This window comes from Mus caroli, unplaced genomic scaffold (assembly GCF_978045245.1).
Source record: "Mus caroli unplaced genomic scaffold, Mus_caroli_1 scaffold_2, whole genome shotgun sequence".
Classification (NCBI taxonomy): Eukaryota; Metazoa; Chordata; class Mammalia; order Rodentia; family Muridae; genus Mus; species Mus caroli.
In genome coordinates this window covers 83,125,668-83,144,910 of record NW_028227257.1, presented here as the reverse complement: position 1 = coordinate 83,144,910, position 19,243 = coordinate 83,125,668, and the positions used below count along the sequence as shown (strand labels likewise).

Below are 19,243 nucleotides of genomic sequence, written 5' to 3'. Positions count from 1 at the left end.
CTTATCGATTTCTTTAATCAATTTAGCACAATTAATGGCAATGAATGGCAACTCTCCTTAATCTATTTTTCTTATGCTCTAGACTAATTCCCAGCTGTGCTCCCCAGGTTATTTCAATCTTGTTGGGGCTGCCTTTTTGCTTCTCAAGATGCACCCTGGCCATGTGCTCATGGCCTATCTATCCTCCTCCTCTCATTGTCTTCTTTCTCCTTCTTCCTCTCTTTCTTTTCCTTCTCATGGTCCCTATCTGCAGTGCCCAGCCTGGTAAAGGTAACTGAAACCCGGCTTACCTCTATTCTCCCCAATAATTGGTTGTAGCCCTTTTTATTTAACCAATAGCTTTAAATTAGGGAGCATGATTTCCACAACAAAGGCCAGTTTACAGGAGAATTCAGTCTAAGATCTGGGGGCAACCAGATCTTAGAGATCAGAATTTAAGATTTGGATGATAAACAGCACCTGACCAACCCCCAACACTTAGTAGTTTTGTATTAACAGATAAAATAAGGCTTCTGGATGGTGCTCTGTCATACAACACCCTCATTGCATGATGAGGTCTGGGTTCTGTCTCTAGTACTTAAGAATTGAACGAAGTGATTGATTAAGTAAATACATAAATAAATATGAAATAAATACAAGAAGAAACGGGATGGGGACTGTGTCTGTTTTAAACACATGCATAAAGGGCAACCCTCGATGAGATATACCAACAGTCTGTACTTGTACGGTAATCTTTTTACATGGAAAATTTCTCTTCTCATTTACTCCATTTGTTTTTCACAGAAACAAAAAAGAAAGGAATGATCTCATTACCAGTTTTGGACAAAGAAAGCCATGTTTCTCAAATCAGATCTTTTCTGTCTTGGTTTTCTTGAATACTCTGCAAATTTCTTTCCCAGCTCTTTGGCCTCAAGGCCTGCCAAAGAGCCCTTGTTTCCCCGAGCTCCCTTTAGGCTTTTTGCCTTCCTAGCAGTCCCCAATTCTGCTCTTTGTCTGCCTCTCCAGCCAGTCCTGACACTGGTCCTTTCCCAGCCTGTCTTTGTGTTCTTACTCCATGGGAACTCTTCCATGGGCTCCTCGTGTTTATGCAGTCTAGACCAGGGGCGAGCCTTTTATTTATTTCTTGGACCCAGCAGGGGTTTCCTGCTTGGTTTTCTGTGTCAGAATCTGAGTTAATTGGACTAATCAATCTAACGAATTTTTCTTAAGTTATTCTACTATCTTAGCGCCAAGAGCTAGTCATTGAAGCTAATTGGTGGCACCCCCACGGGTTGAATTTCATTTCACCAGGCATGCTTTGTGAGGTCATTTCACACACTGGAAATAATGCCTTCCTTCCATCTGTCCCTTAGAAGGTTTCTGGCAAACGTATTTTTAAAATTGCTAAGATAGTGGGTGTGGAAAAGCTTGGTTTAGGAAGATGGACACACAAGCGAGTTTAGAGCCGATAGTGTAAAGTTTACCAAAAACTAAACAGAGGTCCCACTGTGTGCACTGAATCAAATGCTCATTATCTCTACCCGAAGTTCTCCCTTTTCGTCTAGAAAGCACAGGCAATACCTGTGCTGTGGAAATAGAGTAAAGAATTTTAATTAAAAATCGATTGTGAATGAGATTGTTTAATTATTCTCAAAATTGGGCTGCTGGTAGTAGTACACACAAAATGAGTAGCAGAGGGATCATCGCAAGCACTAAACGGAGTCATTTGAAAGGCAAATAAATTAAACATTTGGCACTGAGTGATACATTGATCTTATGGGTTAATGTTAATTATGAAGGTGTTACCCAGGGCCATGAGGCTATAATGCTCCAGAGTGTGTACAGGAAATCTCTGTGGAGTGCCCACAACAATTCACATATGAAATATGAATCCTCTAGCTTACCAATTACTCTCAATTCATTTTTTTTCCTGGTATAGTTGAATCACTGACTAGATACAATACAGCAAAAAGAGAATGGCACTAAAAGCATTCAAACGGAAGAACTAAAATAACAGAAAATTGTAGTCTCAAAATACTGCAAAAGGGTAGTCTCTCTTAGGTCAGCGTGTGTCTGTCAATGGGGCTCAGTCAGGGAAGGCATCCTTCTGCCTTGCACAGAGCTGTCTCCTCACAGAGCACTTATCAAGAGAGCAAGGTCTCTTCTTGCAAGGCTCATCTATACAGTGCGACTAATCTTACCTCAGTGACTTTCATAAAGGCTTTCTCTCAGACAGTTGTGTTAGGCTTTCTGCCTTTGACATGAATTTTATATGGACACAATTTAGCCCACAGCAGGAGATAAGATAGGTCTACGTTTTAATATATTCTCATTATTCTTTGTTTACTAGCTATGAAATTAATCTTCTTTGCCTACTATTTTCTGATTTTGTTTGGTTAAATAAGTCACTAAAAGCGATATGAACGCTTTTGCGCTAGTTTTCAGTTTTTTATTCTCTTGGCAATATCTCTGCAGACCACAATAAGGACTACTAAGCATGGAACATAAGACAAAGAACGTGGAAGGCAATTGATGCAAAATCAACATAACCATCACTCAGAAGTAAGGAAATACTTCTTATCTGCATTCTCTTTAGCTGATGTCTTTTAAACTGCTGGTGTCATGAGATAAGAAAAAATTCTATTCACAGCTCTCTATATTAACAAGATTTCTGATTATTTACCAGACCATCATGATTTAATGAAGATAGGTAGATATTAAGAATCATTGTGCCTCTATTGCATACGCCAACAAGATTTTGCTGACAGGACCCTGATATAACTGTCTCCTGTGAGGCTATGCCAGTGCCTGGCAAATACAGAAGTGGATGCTCACAGACATCTATTGGATGGAACATGGGGTAGCCAGTACTAGAGAAAGTACCCAAGGAGCTGAAGGAGTCTGCAACCCTATGGGAGGAACAATATGAACTAACCAGCATCCCCAGAGCTCGCGTCTCTAGCTGCATATGTATCAGAAGATGGCTTAGTCGGCCATCAATGGTAGGAGAGGCCCTTGGTCTTGTGAAGATTATATACCTCAGTGTAGGGCAATGCCAGGGCCAGCAAGCAGGAGTGGGTGGGTTGGCAAGCAGGGGGAAGGTGGAGGGTATAGGGGATTTTCAGAGAGGAAACTAGGAAAGGGGATAGCATTTGAACTGTAAATGAAGAAAATATCTTTAAAAAAAAACTAAAAATAAATATTAAGCAAAAAATAAATCATTGTGTCCACATAAGGTCCCTTTATTTTGCTTCCTAGGAAAGGCTGTTCCCATAATTGGAGGAAAATATTATTCAGGTACTATTTAGCAGAGCAAAGATTGTTAGCCTCTTGACTCTACCTGTATTCCCAAGCACTTGATATCATCACATGGATGATTAATATTCCTAGCAAGTCCTCATCTCCTTGAATTAGCCAAAATGCCATTTTCCTGACCTCACTCATGAAAGAGCAAACTCTGAGTAAGGGATTCTATGAAGAAGCATCATCTCAAGCACCATACAATTATAAGAACACAGATATTGTTTTGAAACACTGTTATTAGAAAAACTCCCTGTTATGTTCTTCTGTGAGGCAGATTACTACTCTTTCATGGAAGGCTGCAGAACAGGGATTCTGAGTTAGATTTAGTTGTTAAGCGTTGTCATCTATTTGGGTTCTGTCAGTAAGATTAGTGCAAGATAACACAGGTATCCTGGTTTCTAGATGCTTAGGCTCTAGAGCTGTGTTTCAATCCCATCTTTTATCCTCTTAGCATCATTTCTGGACTCTTTTTTCTTGAGAAATGTTTCTATTTGGATAGAAAGTCTCACACTGTTTCTTGTTCCCAGCCATTTTGAAGTGTCCCAGAGCAAGATTGATATCTCAGCAAAAGAACTCTGAAATCTACTTGTTTGGTTTCCAATCCTGACTCCACCATTTGCTGATCTTAGGACTGAGTAATTTACTTAGCGTTTATGCACAGTAGTTTTTTCATTTGAAAAAATTAAAAAAGACATACTCTTAACATTGACCTCTTTGCATAGTTGCAATTACATATATAAGTTTTATAGAATGTAATTCCCAGGGGGCATAGTTAGGAAAACAGACTACCCGTCTCTTATCTTTTAACTAGGTGTAAATTCAAAATCTCTCATTTTTATAGCCTGAAAGAAGAGATATCCCATTTCATTTACAATCCCCAAGGTTTTAGGTTTTGGGAGTAACTTAAAATCCTCTCTCTCTCTCTCTCTCTCGCTTGCTCGCTCGCTCGCTATCTTTTATTTTCCTGTGTCTTTGTGTTTATCCTTAAAAGTTGTGTGCTTGTATGAACCATGAAAAGTTTGAAAGGAGCCCGTAATGACTCAAGAGTTCTTTGCTCCTAAATCCTCAACAACAATCATTTAGTTTGTTGTCAGAGCTATTGTGCTTAATTAATATTTATGTAAGACTTAGTGAAATCATGAAAATTAACAGATGTCCTTATCTAAACAGGTGGTGCATGTATCAACAACGGCAATGAGAACAGTGGAACTTCTTTATATCTGAGTCATTTCCAAGTTGAGTTAGTAATCATGGCTTTCACATTTATGTCCCAGTGTGGAAAGCACACAACTGGGCCAACAAACTTGGTTATCAGTGCATTCTAAGATATTCATGTGGAATGTGAACCTTAGTTTATATTTCAAAAACTAAAATATAAAGAGTAGCTGTCCTAGTTACTTTTCTTTTGATGTGATAAGACATCATTCCCAAGACAACTTATAGAAGAATTTATTGGGGAATTACAGTTTCAGAGGGTGAGTCCATCGTCATCATGGTAGGGAGCCTAGAAGGATGCAGGGATGCATGGAAGGAATCCTAAAGGGCTTATGTCTTGACTCCCAAGCAGGAGGACTAGTTAGAGAAATTGTGTGTGTGTGTGTGTGTGTGTGTGTGTGTGTGTGTTATGGTGGTTGTGGTGGCGGTTGGGAGTCAGGGGTGTCAGGCAGGCTTTTTGAAAACCTCACAACCTGCTCTTAATGTCACAACTCCTTGAACAGGCCACATCTCAACAATGCCACATTTCCCAATTCTTTGCACATAGTTATACAAACTGGGAACCAGCAATCAAATACATAATGCTGTGGAGCCCATTCTCATTCAAAGCACCTCAGTGGCATTGTCAGAAAATTGTTATAGTATCTCACAGAAAAGCCTAGAAATCATATAGAGTTGACAGGCTGCCTTTCTAGAGTGACTGAGGACACAGACTTCTTTGTTATTAAAATTATAGTGCTTCCCAAGTCTCAGCAAATGTGTATACATTGCAGCAAACAGCTAGTAAAGCAGTGTAAAAGGGCTCTATATCAACAAACACCTCTAGCTCAACATCACTTATTCTGTGCAATATCAGTGCTGGATCTCTATAGGGCTTTTGGACAGATCTTATTCTTAGTCATATGACTCTCCCTGTTTGCAGGATATTCTTAAGAATTTATCATTTTATTTTTATTTGAGACTCATTCTATCTCCCAAACTAAAATTAAATTTTCACCTGAGAAAGGGAAAATGTCCACTAAATAGATAAACATCAAATTTGAAATGAATTATTAATTTAGAAGCTGGTATTTTTCAATATTAAGTTGTTAAGTTTGTTTCCTATTTAATACTCTTCCCTATCCTTTGAAATCAGTTTACAATTTGTAATAATTTTTACTTGGCTCAAGTTTATTGATCATAACACTCTTTCTTAAGAGGACTGAATGACAATCTCATAAAAACTCCGATGGAAATCCACTCACTCTTTCCTTCAGCTCCTAAATATTACACCACTTGTCTCCTGCATACCAGATACTAATTCAGGTGTTGGGAATAAGTGAGCAAAACAAAGTAAAAGTTGGTCTGAAGCTCAGGTGTTTGATGGGGAAGCATAGATGGTAAATCTGTAGCAAAATTTAGACTGCAGTAAATAAAGTGTTGGATAATGAAAACTGATACTTACACAAAGTGATGGGGGTGAGCATCTCTGTAGAGATAACCCAAAATGCACATGCCTTCTGGGGAAAAATGTGCTTGAAGGGTCTCATCTTTCAGAGCAACAAGGGCACGGGAGCTGGACCTGATGGATGGAAAAATCAGATTTGTAGATGAGGCTTCAGAGACAAGTTTAGGGTGAAAGGGGAGATGACACTAGAACTCCTTAAGATAAGCTAGCACACTGTAATTGCCCAAGCCCAACAGAATGCAAAAATGTCTGGTTTCACTTTGCTGTTTATTTTTCTCTTCTTCAGTTATCCAGTTGTTGAATGATTGACTGTTTCTGCACAGGTTACTTCATTAGACCTAGAAAACAAAACTGGAATAGGAAATATTTTCTTATTCTGAGCTTGAACTATTTACTCTCTAGAGACTTTCAGTCAGCTCAGGAAGTTTAAAAGTCCTCAACTTTGTGCCTCTGTCTTCCAGCAACCTTCATTTGCTTGGTAAGTGCACTCTCTTCTATGTAATGCAATATTTTATACAAAAAATGGCCTTGATAACTGTAGCTGAACTGTTATATTTGTCTTCCTTCAAGACAGAAATTTCAAGACTTCTCATTGCATTCATGATCAAAGCCTAACAATCATCATATCATCGTCAAGGATTCTACGGTGTGTGTGTATGGGGGGGGGGGGGTGAGTGTGTGTTTGTGTGTGTGTGTTACATAACTGCATGTATATTTCTATCTAGCACGCTTTTCCTCCCTTGCTAACAAAGTGCTATTATTCCTTTATGGCATCTCCTTCATAAAGGTCTCTCTAGCCTTTTCTCTGAGAGTTAATTACTTCTGTCCACGTTCAGCCCTGTACTTCTGTCATCTCAGGCATCACTGTGTATTGTTAGGATTTTATGCTTCCTCTTTTATTTCCCACTAGAATAGAAGTTCCTTAGTTGTCAAATGCAAAGCTTATTTGTTCTTGAAACTCTGATACCTAGCAAAGGACTTGGCACACAGTCAGTTTGAAAATATTTTGTTTTTGATGAAAAAATACCCTATTAAAGATGAGGCTAATGGTCACAGCATGAAATAAATAGAATATGCATATAAATTGTGTTTTTATTATGTAATCTTTCCAAAAAAATCATTATTTGAGGGGACACATACTATTTATCAGAAGTCATTATTTAATATATGTTTACATGGACTTATTATTTAGCATTCTCCATATTTTATGTATTTTAAAGCATTTCACAGAGAATCTCACATTCCTGTGCCATTTTGGTTTGAAATCACTTAGGCCGGGCAGTGGGATGCATGCCTTTAATCCCAGCACTTGGGAGGGGGCAGAGGCAGGTGGATTTCTGAGTTAGAGGCCAGCCTGGTCTACAGAATGAGTTCCAGGACAGCCAAAGCTATATAGAGAAACCCTGTCTCGGGAAAAAAAGAAAAGAAAAGAAATCACTTAGATTTTATTCATTCTCTCATGTATAGTAGAACAGACTACCATGAGACAGCCATCTTCAGAAAATTTTAAATATTAGACTATCATAGGTTTATAAGTAAGTATATGCATTCATTAAACCAAAGATCATCACTGGATTGTGGACATCCTAGGGATACAGGATATAGCTTATTTATCTTTGCATCGCCTCTGCAGACTGCTGGCATGGGGAACTATATTACCTTTCTGAAACCCTTAGGAAATATGGTATGCTAGTAAATGACTAACTGACTTTCAGAAACACCACACAGATGATGCACGCCGTGCTGGCGCACACACACACACACACACACACACACACACACACACATTCATACCCTCATACACACATGTACACACACACACACACATACTCATAACCTCATACACACACATACACACACCAGTTGACAGGTGAGTCCATCTATTTCTCATGTTAAAAACATTTGTACCCAATGAAGCCATAATATGCTGCTTAACCATGGTTATGGATCCTCCACAGACTATTAAAACAGAAAACACTTGACCTTGAGAAACCAATATATTCATAAAGTACATATTAGGACACACTTCTAGAGATGTCTAAGACAAATTTTAATAAAATACTAACATTTTTAAAACAAAATACCTGAATCATTTTCACTGAAAAACATGAGAGTAGAAAAGAAAAACTAACACAGAACAAACAAAACCCATGGCTTTTAATTTCAAGGCTCTCTCTCTCTCTCTCTCTCTCTCTCTCTCTCTCTCTCTTTCTCTCTCTCTCTTTCTCTCTTGCTTCACTTTATAATGGCTTATATGGTAATAAAACTCCACTTTAAAAAATAGTCAATAAATGGAAAAATAATTATGACTTGTAAGATACTTAACTTGGGATGTTGATTTTGGGCTGATTCATTGACTTTGAGCTCTCTTCCGCTCCTGTGTAAATTCTCAGTAATATCTCAGTGGTCTTTTCTGCCCTTACTGAAAAAAAAGTTTTCCATTTACAATGTAGTTTAGCATTCTTTATTTTACATACTTTTATAGTGCTTTATATTTATATTTAACTGGTTTATTTTGCTTAGTTCCTTCATATGACATAAGTACAATTAAGTTTAATGTGTTTTTCAAATATGTGCCTCTTCTTGATTATCCATTAGTTCTGAAAGTTTCATCACACTATGAGGGAAAAACTAGAGACATCCTAGGAAACTTCTGAAGAAAACACCTACACTGATGTGGAACAATAGGAGATTAACTTTCCACAGTACCTTCTTGTGATTTCCATATTACCCACCCCCTCTGGTGGCTATTCTTGGTTCTCAACTTGACTACATCTGAAATTAACTAACTGCTGAAGCTGCTGGGCACACCTTTGAGGGATTGTTAGTTGGATCCCTTGAGGTAGGAAGACCTATCTGAAGTTGAGATCATGGGAGGTCTGCAAACCCTTTTACATCTGGAGCATGCCTTTGCATAGCAGCTTATATAAGTGACAAGGGAGAAAGAAGCATTTCACTCTGTGTCTGTGTGTCTGTGTGCTGTCAGTCTCTCTAGCAAGTTCATCCTTTCATTGGCATTAGAGCTTCTTTGTCAGGTGTACACTGAACACTAGCTGAGACTTACAGCTTTTTAGCCTGAACAGCTACCAGATTCTTGGTCTATCTATTGATAGATATTCATGGTTGGACTGGGCAGATCACAGCCTAAAAGTCCCTCTAGGAAATCTGTATATCTATCTATCTATCTATCTATCTATCTATCTATCTATCTATCTATCATCTATGTATCTACCTACCTACCTATCTATTCATTCTACCATTCTGTTCTTCTAGAGAATCATAACTAATGCACTATCAGGTTTAACAAACATACATAGGTAGGAGATGGAGGTTTTAGAGCAGCCTCTCTTCACAATCATTATCCATGAGTGACCCAGGCTACTCCTTGCCCCATGTAGAAGGGATTTTTATGCAAGTGGATGAAGTGTTACTGTTAAAGTTTCACTTCAGTTTAATTTAACGTATTTTAAAATAATTTTATCTTGGCTTGCATTGGAGCCGAGGGGTAGACTAAGGGTACTGAGAGCCTGCACAAATCCACAGACTTCCACTCAGCTGACAGTCCTGCTTTATTTAGTCTAGTGTGACTAATCGACTAAGCTAATTCTTTAAAGTTGATGTTTTTAGGAAATTAAAAATGTTTTAATAATTAGAGAAATAGTTCTTTAGAAATCTCTTGGCAATCCTATCTTTAAAAACCTAATGTCTGTGTGTGTTTTTTTTTATGCATAATTGCATCAAGTTCACAATATCCTATGGCCTAGAGAGGTAGCAGTAATGGTGCTTCTTCCTCTGAATTTCTGACTTTTATCCCCCAAAAGTGCATGTTCTGCAAAATTAAGGTGGGAGAAAAGAAGCCATTTCAGCTATGTAGAAGATTTTTGTTTTTGTTTTTTGTTTGCTTGTTTTTTTACAATATATGATTGCCTTGGCTTCCATAGTAGGTAACTGGTTCATGAAAATTGGCTTTCCTTCTGGAATTGAAAATATTTGGACTTAAAAGATAAAGTAGGCTGGTGTATGGTGGTCCATAATCCCTGTTGTTTCAAGGATATTTTCTACCTACTGTCTAATCTGTTAATTTATTGGTGAATAATGGAAAGTACTTCCTCTCCAGAGTTGTGTTTATTTTTCATATCTGTAATGGAGAAGTTATTCTTTTCAGAGCCAAATAAAATAAGTATGCATGCTTAACCTATCCAGAAGAGAGTGAGATCAAATTGACTTTACCACAAATGTAAAAACACATGCACATGGAAAACTGTAGGTTTCTCTTTGTATGTTTCCTCAAATAAGTAGAATTCACACATATCTCCAACACACACACATACTCAGAGACTGCAGTTCTTACCACATACCCAAATACACTCTAATTATATATGCACTCATTGCTAAAGATGGTAGGCCTCTAACAGTGTGTACTAAGAAATCACTTAACCTTCCTGTAAAGTGTCAATAAATATTAATTCCTTAGTTTTATATGACACTTTGGATAATTGCCTTACTTAATTTCTATTTTATATGTTTAAATATATTTATTGAAATATAGTATGATTTATTAACATTATAATAACTAGTTATTATTCTGAGTACTATGGCCTATAAGATAAATAACTTTGCCCTTTTAGAGAAAGCAGAAGGTGTAATCATTATATACAGTAAAGGTATTTTGAAGGCATATTCCATATTAAACATACAAATAAAATCCTACCCAATATGATTAAATCTAAAGGGATATAGGAAAGTGAAGCATACCTTATGTATATATCAAATTTTATCAAAAGGAAAGGTAACTTATCCTATGATATATAGTTCTCAATCCATGTGTGTCCTTCTGAGTCCACAATTAATACATTTGTTACTGATATTGTTTTTGGATGAAAAGTCTATTTAATCAAACAAATTGGCTAATCACTTGAGTAACTAATGATCCTCCAGAGATCATCCAGAGTAGAACAATATCTAAAACATAAAATAAGGAAGTTCAAATTGGTAAGATAGAGGAGGATGTTGATAGTTTCTTCAAGTTTCATGAACAAACTCTGTCAGCCACATAGGTGGGTACTTTTGGATTTTTACACAATGTCAGAATTTATTGAGTGACAATAAATTCACAAGGTCGGCAAACTGCTTCAGATAGATATTCCTGCTTCTCTTAGCAACTGTGCTGGTTGGATTTTGTGTCAATCTGACACAATGTAGAGTCATCTGGTAAGAGGCAGCACTAATGGAGAATATAATTCAGCAGATTGTGCCTGTGGGAAAGTCTTCAGGGGCATTTTCTAATGCTAATGATTAATATAGGAAGGCCCAGAACACTCTGAGAAGGTGCTCCTGAGTAGTATAAGAAAGAAGGTTAAGCAAGCCCTGATCAGGCAGTCAATAAGTAGCAATCCTCTATGATCTCTGCTTCAGTTCCTGTCTCTAGTTTACTGCCCTGATTGAATTCTTTCCTGTGCTTCCCTTAGTGAAAGAGTGGGAGTAGTAGCAAGAAATAAACATTTCCTTCTCTATGGTTTTTATCACTGTTTCATCACAATACTACAAGGCACACTAGAACAATATCTGTGCCCTAAGAAAACATAAGTTCCTTATTTCTAATTTATTCACTAATATTCACTTTCATATCATGCATTCCATATTGCACAGCAAACACATCCATAAATCACATCCACAAAACAAGACAAGACAATCACATTACTTGAAAGTCTGAGAGGCTAACCAAAGGGATGCAGGAGCTTCTACACTGATAACAAACCCTACATAAACTCCAGGGATAAAGCTTCTGATTTCACTCAGCCTTTGCAAGTCACAGGTTTGAGAGTGAAGCTATAGAGTTGAATTCAGATATAGAGGTGAAAGGGTTGGCCCAGATCCAGAGGAAGGAATAGACCAATGAATGAAAGGCAAGTCCAAAAGGGCAAATAGGAGGATAAACCGACAATCGTTAAGTAGACCAGCTTCTTCTAAGCCCAGATGAAGTGTAGGAAACAATAAGATGTCTCTTTTTGTCAGTCTTTGGTGCACAAACTACATCATCAGATTCTGTATTGGCAGGAGCCATCACCCATCACTAAGCTTAGTGCTTCTTTTTTTTAATGAGGTCAGAGGAAGAGATTACACCCCTGCCTTGGTCTAGAGATTGCACCCTTCCATGGTCCCAGTATATTTCATAAATTAATAGCCTGGTATCCTTTCTACTCTTGGGAATACTTCATTTATCAATTTGTACTGCATAGGTAGTGCTGGATAAGATACTATTTTTGGATCCATCTAGGCATAAAATCATCCCCTTTCCTCTGAATGGAATCAGAAAACGATTGTAAAAGGACTAAGAGCAGGTCACAGTCTCAAAAAAAAATCACTGCTTTAAACAATATGGAGTAACTCAGAACAGTTCCTGATCTCCCATCATGACGTGATCACAGTCTAACAAAGGATTTTCCAGGTGTTGTCCTTTCCCTCTGCCCTTAAATAAATGTCTAATATCTTCTCTTGATTGTTTTTAGGAGACAAAACTATCAAAGAATTTTGAGATCTTTGCCTTGGGCGATTGAAACATCATGAAGTATGTTTTTTTTTTTTTTAATGAGAATAAGAAAACTGCTAAAAGTGAAGGTACTTGTAATTCATTCTTGTGACTTCTGATCTGTGTGTGACATTTCAACTTCCCATGTTATAACTTTTTATATTCTTTTTGTAGCAAAAAAAAAAGTGGGAGGGAGGGAGAGAGAGAGAGAAAGAGAGAGAGAGAGAGAGAGAGAGAGAGAGAGAGAGAGAGAGAGAGAGAGAGAGAGAGAACTAACAACAACAACCAAAAATCCTTCCATGCTTCTTGAGGACCTGGAAGTAGTTAGATTCAGCCACTTCTTTAAAAATTTTCTTTAATAGGCAACCTAAGCTCAGAGAAGGCTTAAGCCAAAAGGAAGCTTGCTTAGGATAGTTAAAGAGAGTATAAGAATTAGGCCTTCCCTATGCAGACTCAAATGGAATAAAAGCAACTGATTGAAATTTTCAGTGAGATGCAATTGTATTCTTTGTATGAAGAAGGTTGGGATTGATTATGCATGGAGTGGTTACCTGAAGGTGTGGATTTTGGCACTCCTGCACATCAGAGTGATTTAAGTGTCTATGACTTGCATATAGCAAAATGAAAATATTGCAGTAAGAAAGAAAGTACTTTTATTGAAAAATTTTGCAGTAAGAGACAGAAGCCACCAGGAAAGATAATTTTTTTTTTTCACAGAAGAAGCAAGAGGAGAGATTGTCTAAAGGTTGGGGTGAGCTCATGAAAAATTCATGGAAAATATTTGGAAGATGGCTTTGTATTTATTCCAAGACATCTTTCTTCTACTTTGAAGATAGCTAGTCTAATGACACAGAGAAGGCCACTTGAGGGAAGATCAGTTCCCACTGTCACACAGAAACTAAGGAATACAGGGTTTTCTACTTGGTAGATTACAATTAAGAGGATTATAACCTACCAAGGTCCTTTAAAAATATTATGAAATTGGCAAGAGGCTTTTTAAAAGTTCTACATGCCAGAAGAGCAGATGAAAGTTTTAAAATTAAAAGGTTTCTAAAATAAATGTTTTATGTAAAGAAAATTTAATGGGCCAAAAATCAGAGGCTTGCCTAAGTTGTAGCCCAGATGAAAGATAGGAAACTATCAAGGTTGGATGACAAACTCACAGTGCTTTCTAGGAGCCACCTGTGAAAAGGGTTAGTGAGAAAGAATATCTCTTTGGTACTTGTTGAAGTTAAACTTTAAAATCAAAAAATCTAGCCAGGCAGTGGTGGTGCACGCCTTTAATCCCAGCCCTTGGGAAGCAGAGGCAGGTAAATTTCTGAGTTCAAGGCCAGCCTGGTCTAAAAGTGAGTTCCAGGACGGGCTAAACAGAGAAACCCTGTCTCGAAAACAAAACAAAACAAAACACAAAACAAAACAAAAACAAAAACAATTCTAATCAAGGAGGAATTTAATTAGAATTAAAATACATATTTAAAATTGAGAGGCATGTAGTTCACTAAGAATTTTACTCATTGTTGAGTGACATCCCGACGACAGCACTTCCACAAGTTGTGGAGTGAAATGCCAGCACATTCCCTGATAAAACTTCATCTGAAGTATAACCCAGCATGAACAGAGATCCATTTCTAAGTGACATGCTCACTCGTTATTTTTCCCCTTCATTTTGACTCCTATGGGGCTTTCCTTCAATGGCCTCAGTAGCTTCCCCCTTTTCTGATTTTGTATTTTAAGGATTTAAGTTTCCTCTCTTTGCAGTTCTATTAATCAACAATAGGTAAAATAACTGAAAATTTTACTAAAAAAAGTAACCTTGTGCTCCTCATACCAAACTGTCACATGGGGAAACATATTGAAGTAATTCAACTCAGTAAAAAATCATCGCCCGTTCGCTGATGCCAGAATGGAAGAAGAAAGAATGATTATCAACAAAATCTGTCCTACACTGTTAAGAGTCTCCTTGGTAGAAATATTAATAGAATGTTTATTCCATTCTTAAAAGGCTTTTGAGATATTGGCTGGCATTTTTTCATTTGTATTATACAGTGTTGTTCTTTATTATATATTAATACTAATAGACTTGTCAGTACTAAATTCACAACATATTCATACCATCTTCACTGGCTGAAATTGAACATGGGTAAACTCCAGTCTTTTAAGAGAGCCACAAATAACAATGCCTTGTTGCAAAGAGATGACAGAATTTGCCAGTAGAGTCTATATATGGCTTGCTAATCCATTTGGGAAATTTTAGATATTACAGTGGGTAAGATTTCCTTAGAGCATTCACTGAGCAATAAGTATGTATAAATGGTATAATTCCTTAGAATGACTTGTAAATAAGGATGGAAAAGTAGTGCACTACTTCAGATTTTGTACAGTAAATGCAAATTATGCTATAGAAATTTGTCTTATTAAGGACAGATAACCAGGCCAACTCCCATGTTCTGCCTCAGGGGTTTCTAGGTTCCAGAAGTGTTCTAGACAAGCAATAAATTTCCATTTTCTTATGAAATGACCAGGCTCTGACTATTGCCTTTAGTGGTTTTGTCTCCTTGCTCCAGCAACATATCCCTGCAGGCTAGCTGTAGATTGTACCAGTACAGACCCCATCAGTGGAAGTAAGAATTGACCATAATGCAGAACCTGGAGTCATTGATCAACAGCTCTTGTCCATTAAAATGCTCTCTTCCCTCTTGGGAAATTGGAGCTCCTAAAGTTTTAAAATTGTATGTGTTTACATTCTGCCCAGTCAAACACATCTATATCCAATGAAGAAAAACAATACCCACAAAGGTTATGTGAGCTGTGCATTGTAGGAAATTTTATTGGGTGCAGGAAGAGAATCATAATTCAGAATCCCTCTTCCTGCCTAGCTTTGCCTCTAACTGATGCCATTTCTTGGTGATTGAGTCATGCTCTCATGGTTAGGGAATGAGACACTATGTGAGTGGAGATACACTTATGAATCAGCTATTTTATAGACAAATTGCATCCTTAAGAGAACTTCCCTAACCCAGTCCACTCTGGAGACTCTTGTGTTGTAATCAAGCTGATGCCTTCTGAGAGAAGTTGCTCAAGTACTGCCCTTGTGGACCACCTCCCTCAAATTGTTTCCAGAGTAAGCACAGATACTGATTAACTCAAAGGACCAAATACAAGTCAAATAGTTCTAAGTATGTGAGCTCATATTGTTAGCAGAAATCTTTCTAATTCACACATTAGATTTTTAACTAATACTCTCTGCTTATTTGGCTTCATCTTCATCTGAACTGCTACTATAGTTAAAGGTAAAGGATAGTTGAAATGATGTGGTGTCCCTTGAAACATGTGAAGTTGCTGTCTGTCACCCTCTTCTCCCACTTATTGCTCTTCTCTCTAGTCAATTTTGCTTCACTTCCTATGTAGCTATGGTGAACAAGCACCTATATTAAAAGCAACACTTTCCATAGAATGTATTTTCCTCTACCCATCATGACTAATACATAATGTAAGTGTCATTCAAAGAAGGCATTTGAGTACTTTATTTTGATTTACCTCACATCTGCATGTTCATAAGCATCCTGTGGGCATTACTGAGTCTTTTTAAGAGAGGGCAGCAGAGCACAGATGGAGTCCTTGAATAAAAAACCTGACTCCTTTATTTGGGAGAAAAAAACAAAATCCTATATTGCTCCGCAAGATAAAATGAGAGGTCAGCAGCTCTTCAGATGTATGTAAAGGTTTTCTTCCTTTAATGGGTGGCTGTGACCATACATAAAAATAATGTGGCGCTTCTCTGTCACTTCCTCTTCTCCTCTAAGAATGAATATGTAAATCAGAGACAGAATGAGGAGAACTGAAGAAAGAAGAAGCAACTTCACTCAATAATATTTTGAAATAACTGTTTGGAAACTTAAAAATATGTATGATAAGAATTTCTATGTACCATGTTAAAATTTCAAGACTGAGTTTAGCAAGTATAGGCCAGCATAATGATTCTGTCTTTAGAGTCTATAGGTGGAATTGAATCAAGATAGACCCCCTCTCTTTCTTCCTCCTTTCCCCTTTACTTCCTCCTCCTCATTTTCCTCTTTATTTCTTCACACACATGTACACCTGTGCTTGTATCACATAAATCTATGTGTATGTCCACCCAATCCCTACTCAGTTGATTAGTGTGAAAGTCTCTTTCACTGGCCTTGTCACAACAGCAAGCGTTTTTGAGTCACAATAGATGAGAACATGGTGAAAGAGGCAAAGAAAAAAAGCCAGCCCTCATGATGAAGATTCTAGGAATTGTATGCTATTAATTCAAGCTTATTCTTATATGAAAAACTGTTTCCAAACCTAGAATTTTCAGCTTTAGGACAAGAGTCCTAAAAGACAAATTAACAATATAAAATGTATCAAATTTATGATTTAAGTAATGCTATACAGGACATGATGAGAGTCTTAGGGAATGAAGCTTAAAGGACAAGATGATAAATTTTGGTTAATGTTCAGCATTGGTATTTAATAACATGACTGTGATATGACAAAAGGATAAGTCCTAGTGGTAAAAAAAAGGAGGCAGGGTAGAAGCAAATTAAGTCCTGTTTTCTGGAACTCTTGCACCTGTCTTTTTTCCCAAGTATTTCGTAAGTTGTCTGTCACAGGAGATTGAGAAGATGAGAAAATAGTCTTTTGCATTTATTCTTGGGTTGTGTATTGGTTACCATGCTCTGTGCCTCTATGCTTGAACAATTTTATAATAGAGGTTTTGATTGGCACAATAAGATTATATATGTAATCTTCAGCAAGAGTTGGTACTGAGTTTATCTCAAGGTACCAATACTATTAGATGCATGACCTTGATTTAAAGACTCTCCAAATTTATATCCTATTTCCAAAATCATATTACTTTACCTGGCATTTAAGAGATTTAAGCCAGAGAATAACTCTGGAGTTACATAGAATCTAAAAGTCTGACACTCATATTTTATACTATCATATTGTCTAATAAAAAAAATTCTCAGAATGAAAATTGAGAAAAAAAAGATTAGAAAACTCAACATACATTATGGCTATCATAAAGGATCTTTCATAAGTTCTACAGACTCGGTGTCTTTTTAAGATAAACACCACTCTTACCTTACTAAGTATAGTATTAATTTTCCTGGATTTGTAAAACAATCAAAGTATGTTAAGTTAAGGAAGAAAGAAGACCCCTTAAAACCAATTTCTGTGGAAGCATTTCTCATCTCAAAACATGGTAATTAAGTTTTTCAATCAGTGTGAATAACCTTATTTTTAATAATGGTCTACTGTGCCTGATGTAGTTGGAGCCAACTTTCCTCAACACTCACAGTAGTAATAATGCCTTGTCCTTACCTTATTTCTCTTCCTATATTTCTGTGCTCTTCATATTCCTATTTGAAATCTCTGTATTATTTTCCCTACAAATTATATAATCTTCCCATATCCTTCTGGGCACAATCTCTAAAAAAGAAAATCTTGTCTGCTATATGATTTTGTAATTCCTGCTCTAGGACTATGTTTGTGTCTGAATTTGTGCCCTAATTCTGAGAACCCTCTTAAGTCCATTTTGACTCTTTTACCAAGATATCAAGCAGGATCCATTTAGAAACCATGCTGAATAAGCAGATGGGAAGAATGTAAATACATGTAGAATTATTCCATATCACAGACCCTGAATGGCTTACAGATATGCATGGGTGCTGATGCTAAATAAGAGCTGGCATTAGTCTTAGTCTAGAATTGGAATTTTAAACTAAATCTTACTTGAGCTGCAAGATTGACTACCTTTAACCCTCTCAAAAAAATACATGAATAAATGTAAAATTTTATTACATTCTAGAGTGCATCTTGATATGCAGATTGGGGGGTCTTTTGCATTGGTAGGATATTTGTGAAGACTATTTCTTAAAGATTCTTAATGAAGTAAACAAAGTAATTGAATAATTGAGATAAAATATGCAATTATTCAGATATGAAGTGGCGTTCTGGTATATCTGTGTTGTAAGTAGTTTACTATAGATTCATAAGATGCAATCACACTTGTCCCTTCTCTGGTACCCACGCATATAGTACACGTTTGTGCTGTATGCATCAATGAATTTCTCAGCATTTATTTCTCCATGTGTCCAAAGTGATCCAGAATTTAGTGACAAAAAAGTTCAAAAATTGGACACATACTACTTTCTCATACCCTTATTTTTTCTTGTTCTAATTTATTTAAATAAGCAATGCTATACAAAGCCCTTAATCTAGTCCTAACTACAGTGGCCTGCCTTTCTCTAACATATGACAGTTTTCTTATTTACCCTACTTTATTCAGAGTGCTATTAAGTAATTGTATATTTCTTATTAAATGTGATTTTTGTAAAGCAGTGATTATTCTCATCTAAACACATATTTCAATACAAAATAATAACTCTATTTAACATAAAAGTGCTTATTCATATTGGCTTACTAAACAGATTTAGTGACATATATATATATATATCTATATATATATATATATAACTAGATAGATATGAAGTACTATGCTAGACATTAAAAAGTATATGTTCTCAAAACTCAGTATTGTCCTCCAGGAATTTATGATAGCATTATGGAAAATAATGCACTTTCTTGGTATAATGTAATGATTCCAGGAAGTCAAGGAATTGGTATAGACTGTAATGTTGGAAAGCAGAAATGAGTTCTAACTTATAGGTCATGATGTGATTAATACAAGAGTTCCAGGATGTGTATGGTAAAGGGAGTGTTTGTTGGGGAGGGGAGGA

At 36.7% G+C, this 19,243-nt stretch overlaps 1 protein-coding gene across 11 annotated transcripts in view; it reads left to right on the top strand.

The window, feature by feature from the left end:
• The window catches only part of Lrrc4c (leucine rich repeat containing 4C), a 1,324,975-nt gene that overhangs the window by 1,226,663 nt on the left and 79,069 nt on the right, over positions 1-19,243 (top strand). For 2 of the 11 annotated variants that reach the window (XM_085834626.1, XM_029473972.2), the window contains one exon: positions 2,455-2,541. The exons of 7 other annotated variants lie outside the window; for them this stretch is intronic. The gene's annotated coding sequence lies outside the window, so the exon portion shown is untranslated. Of the gene's footprint in view, positions 1-2,454; positions 2,542-6,333; positions 6,423-12,516; positions 12,563-19,243 lie in introns of those variants that run through there. 2 more of the 11 variants (XM_029473974.2, XM_029473975.2) reach the window with 2 other exon arrangements.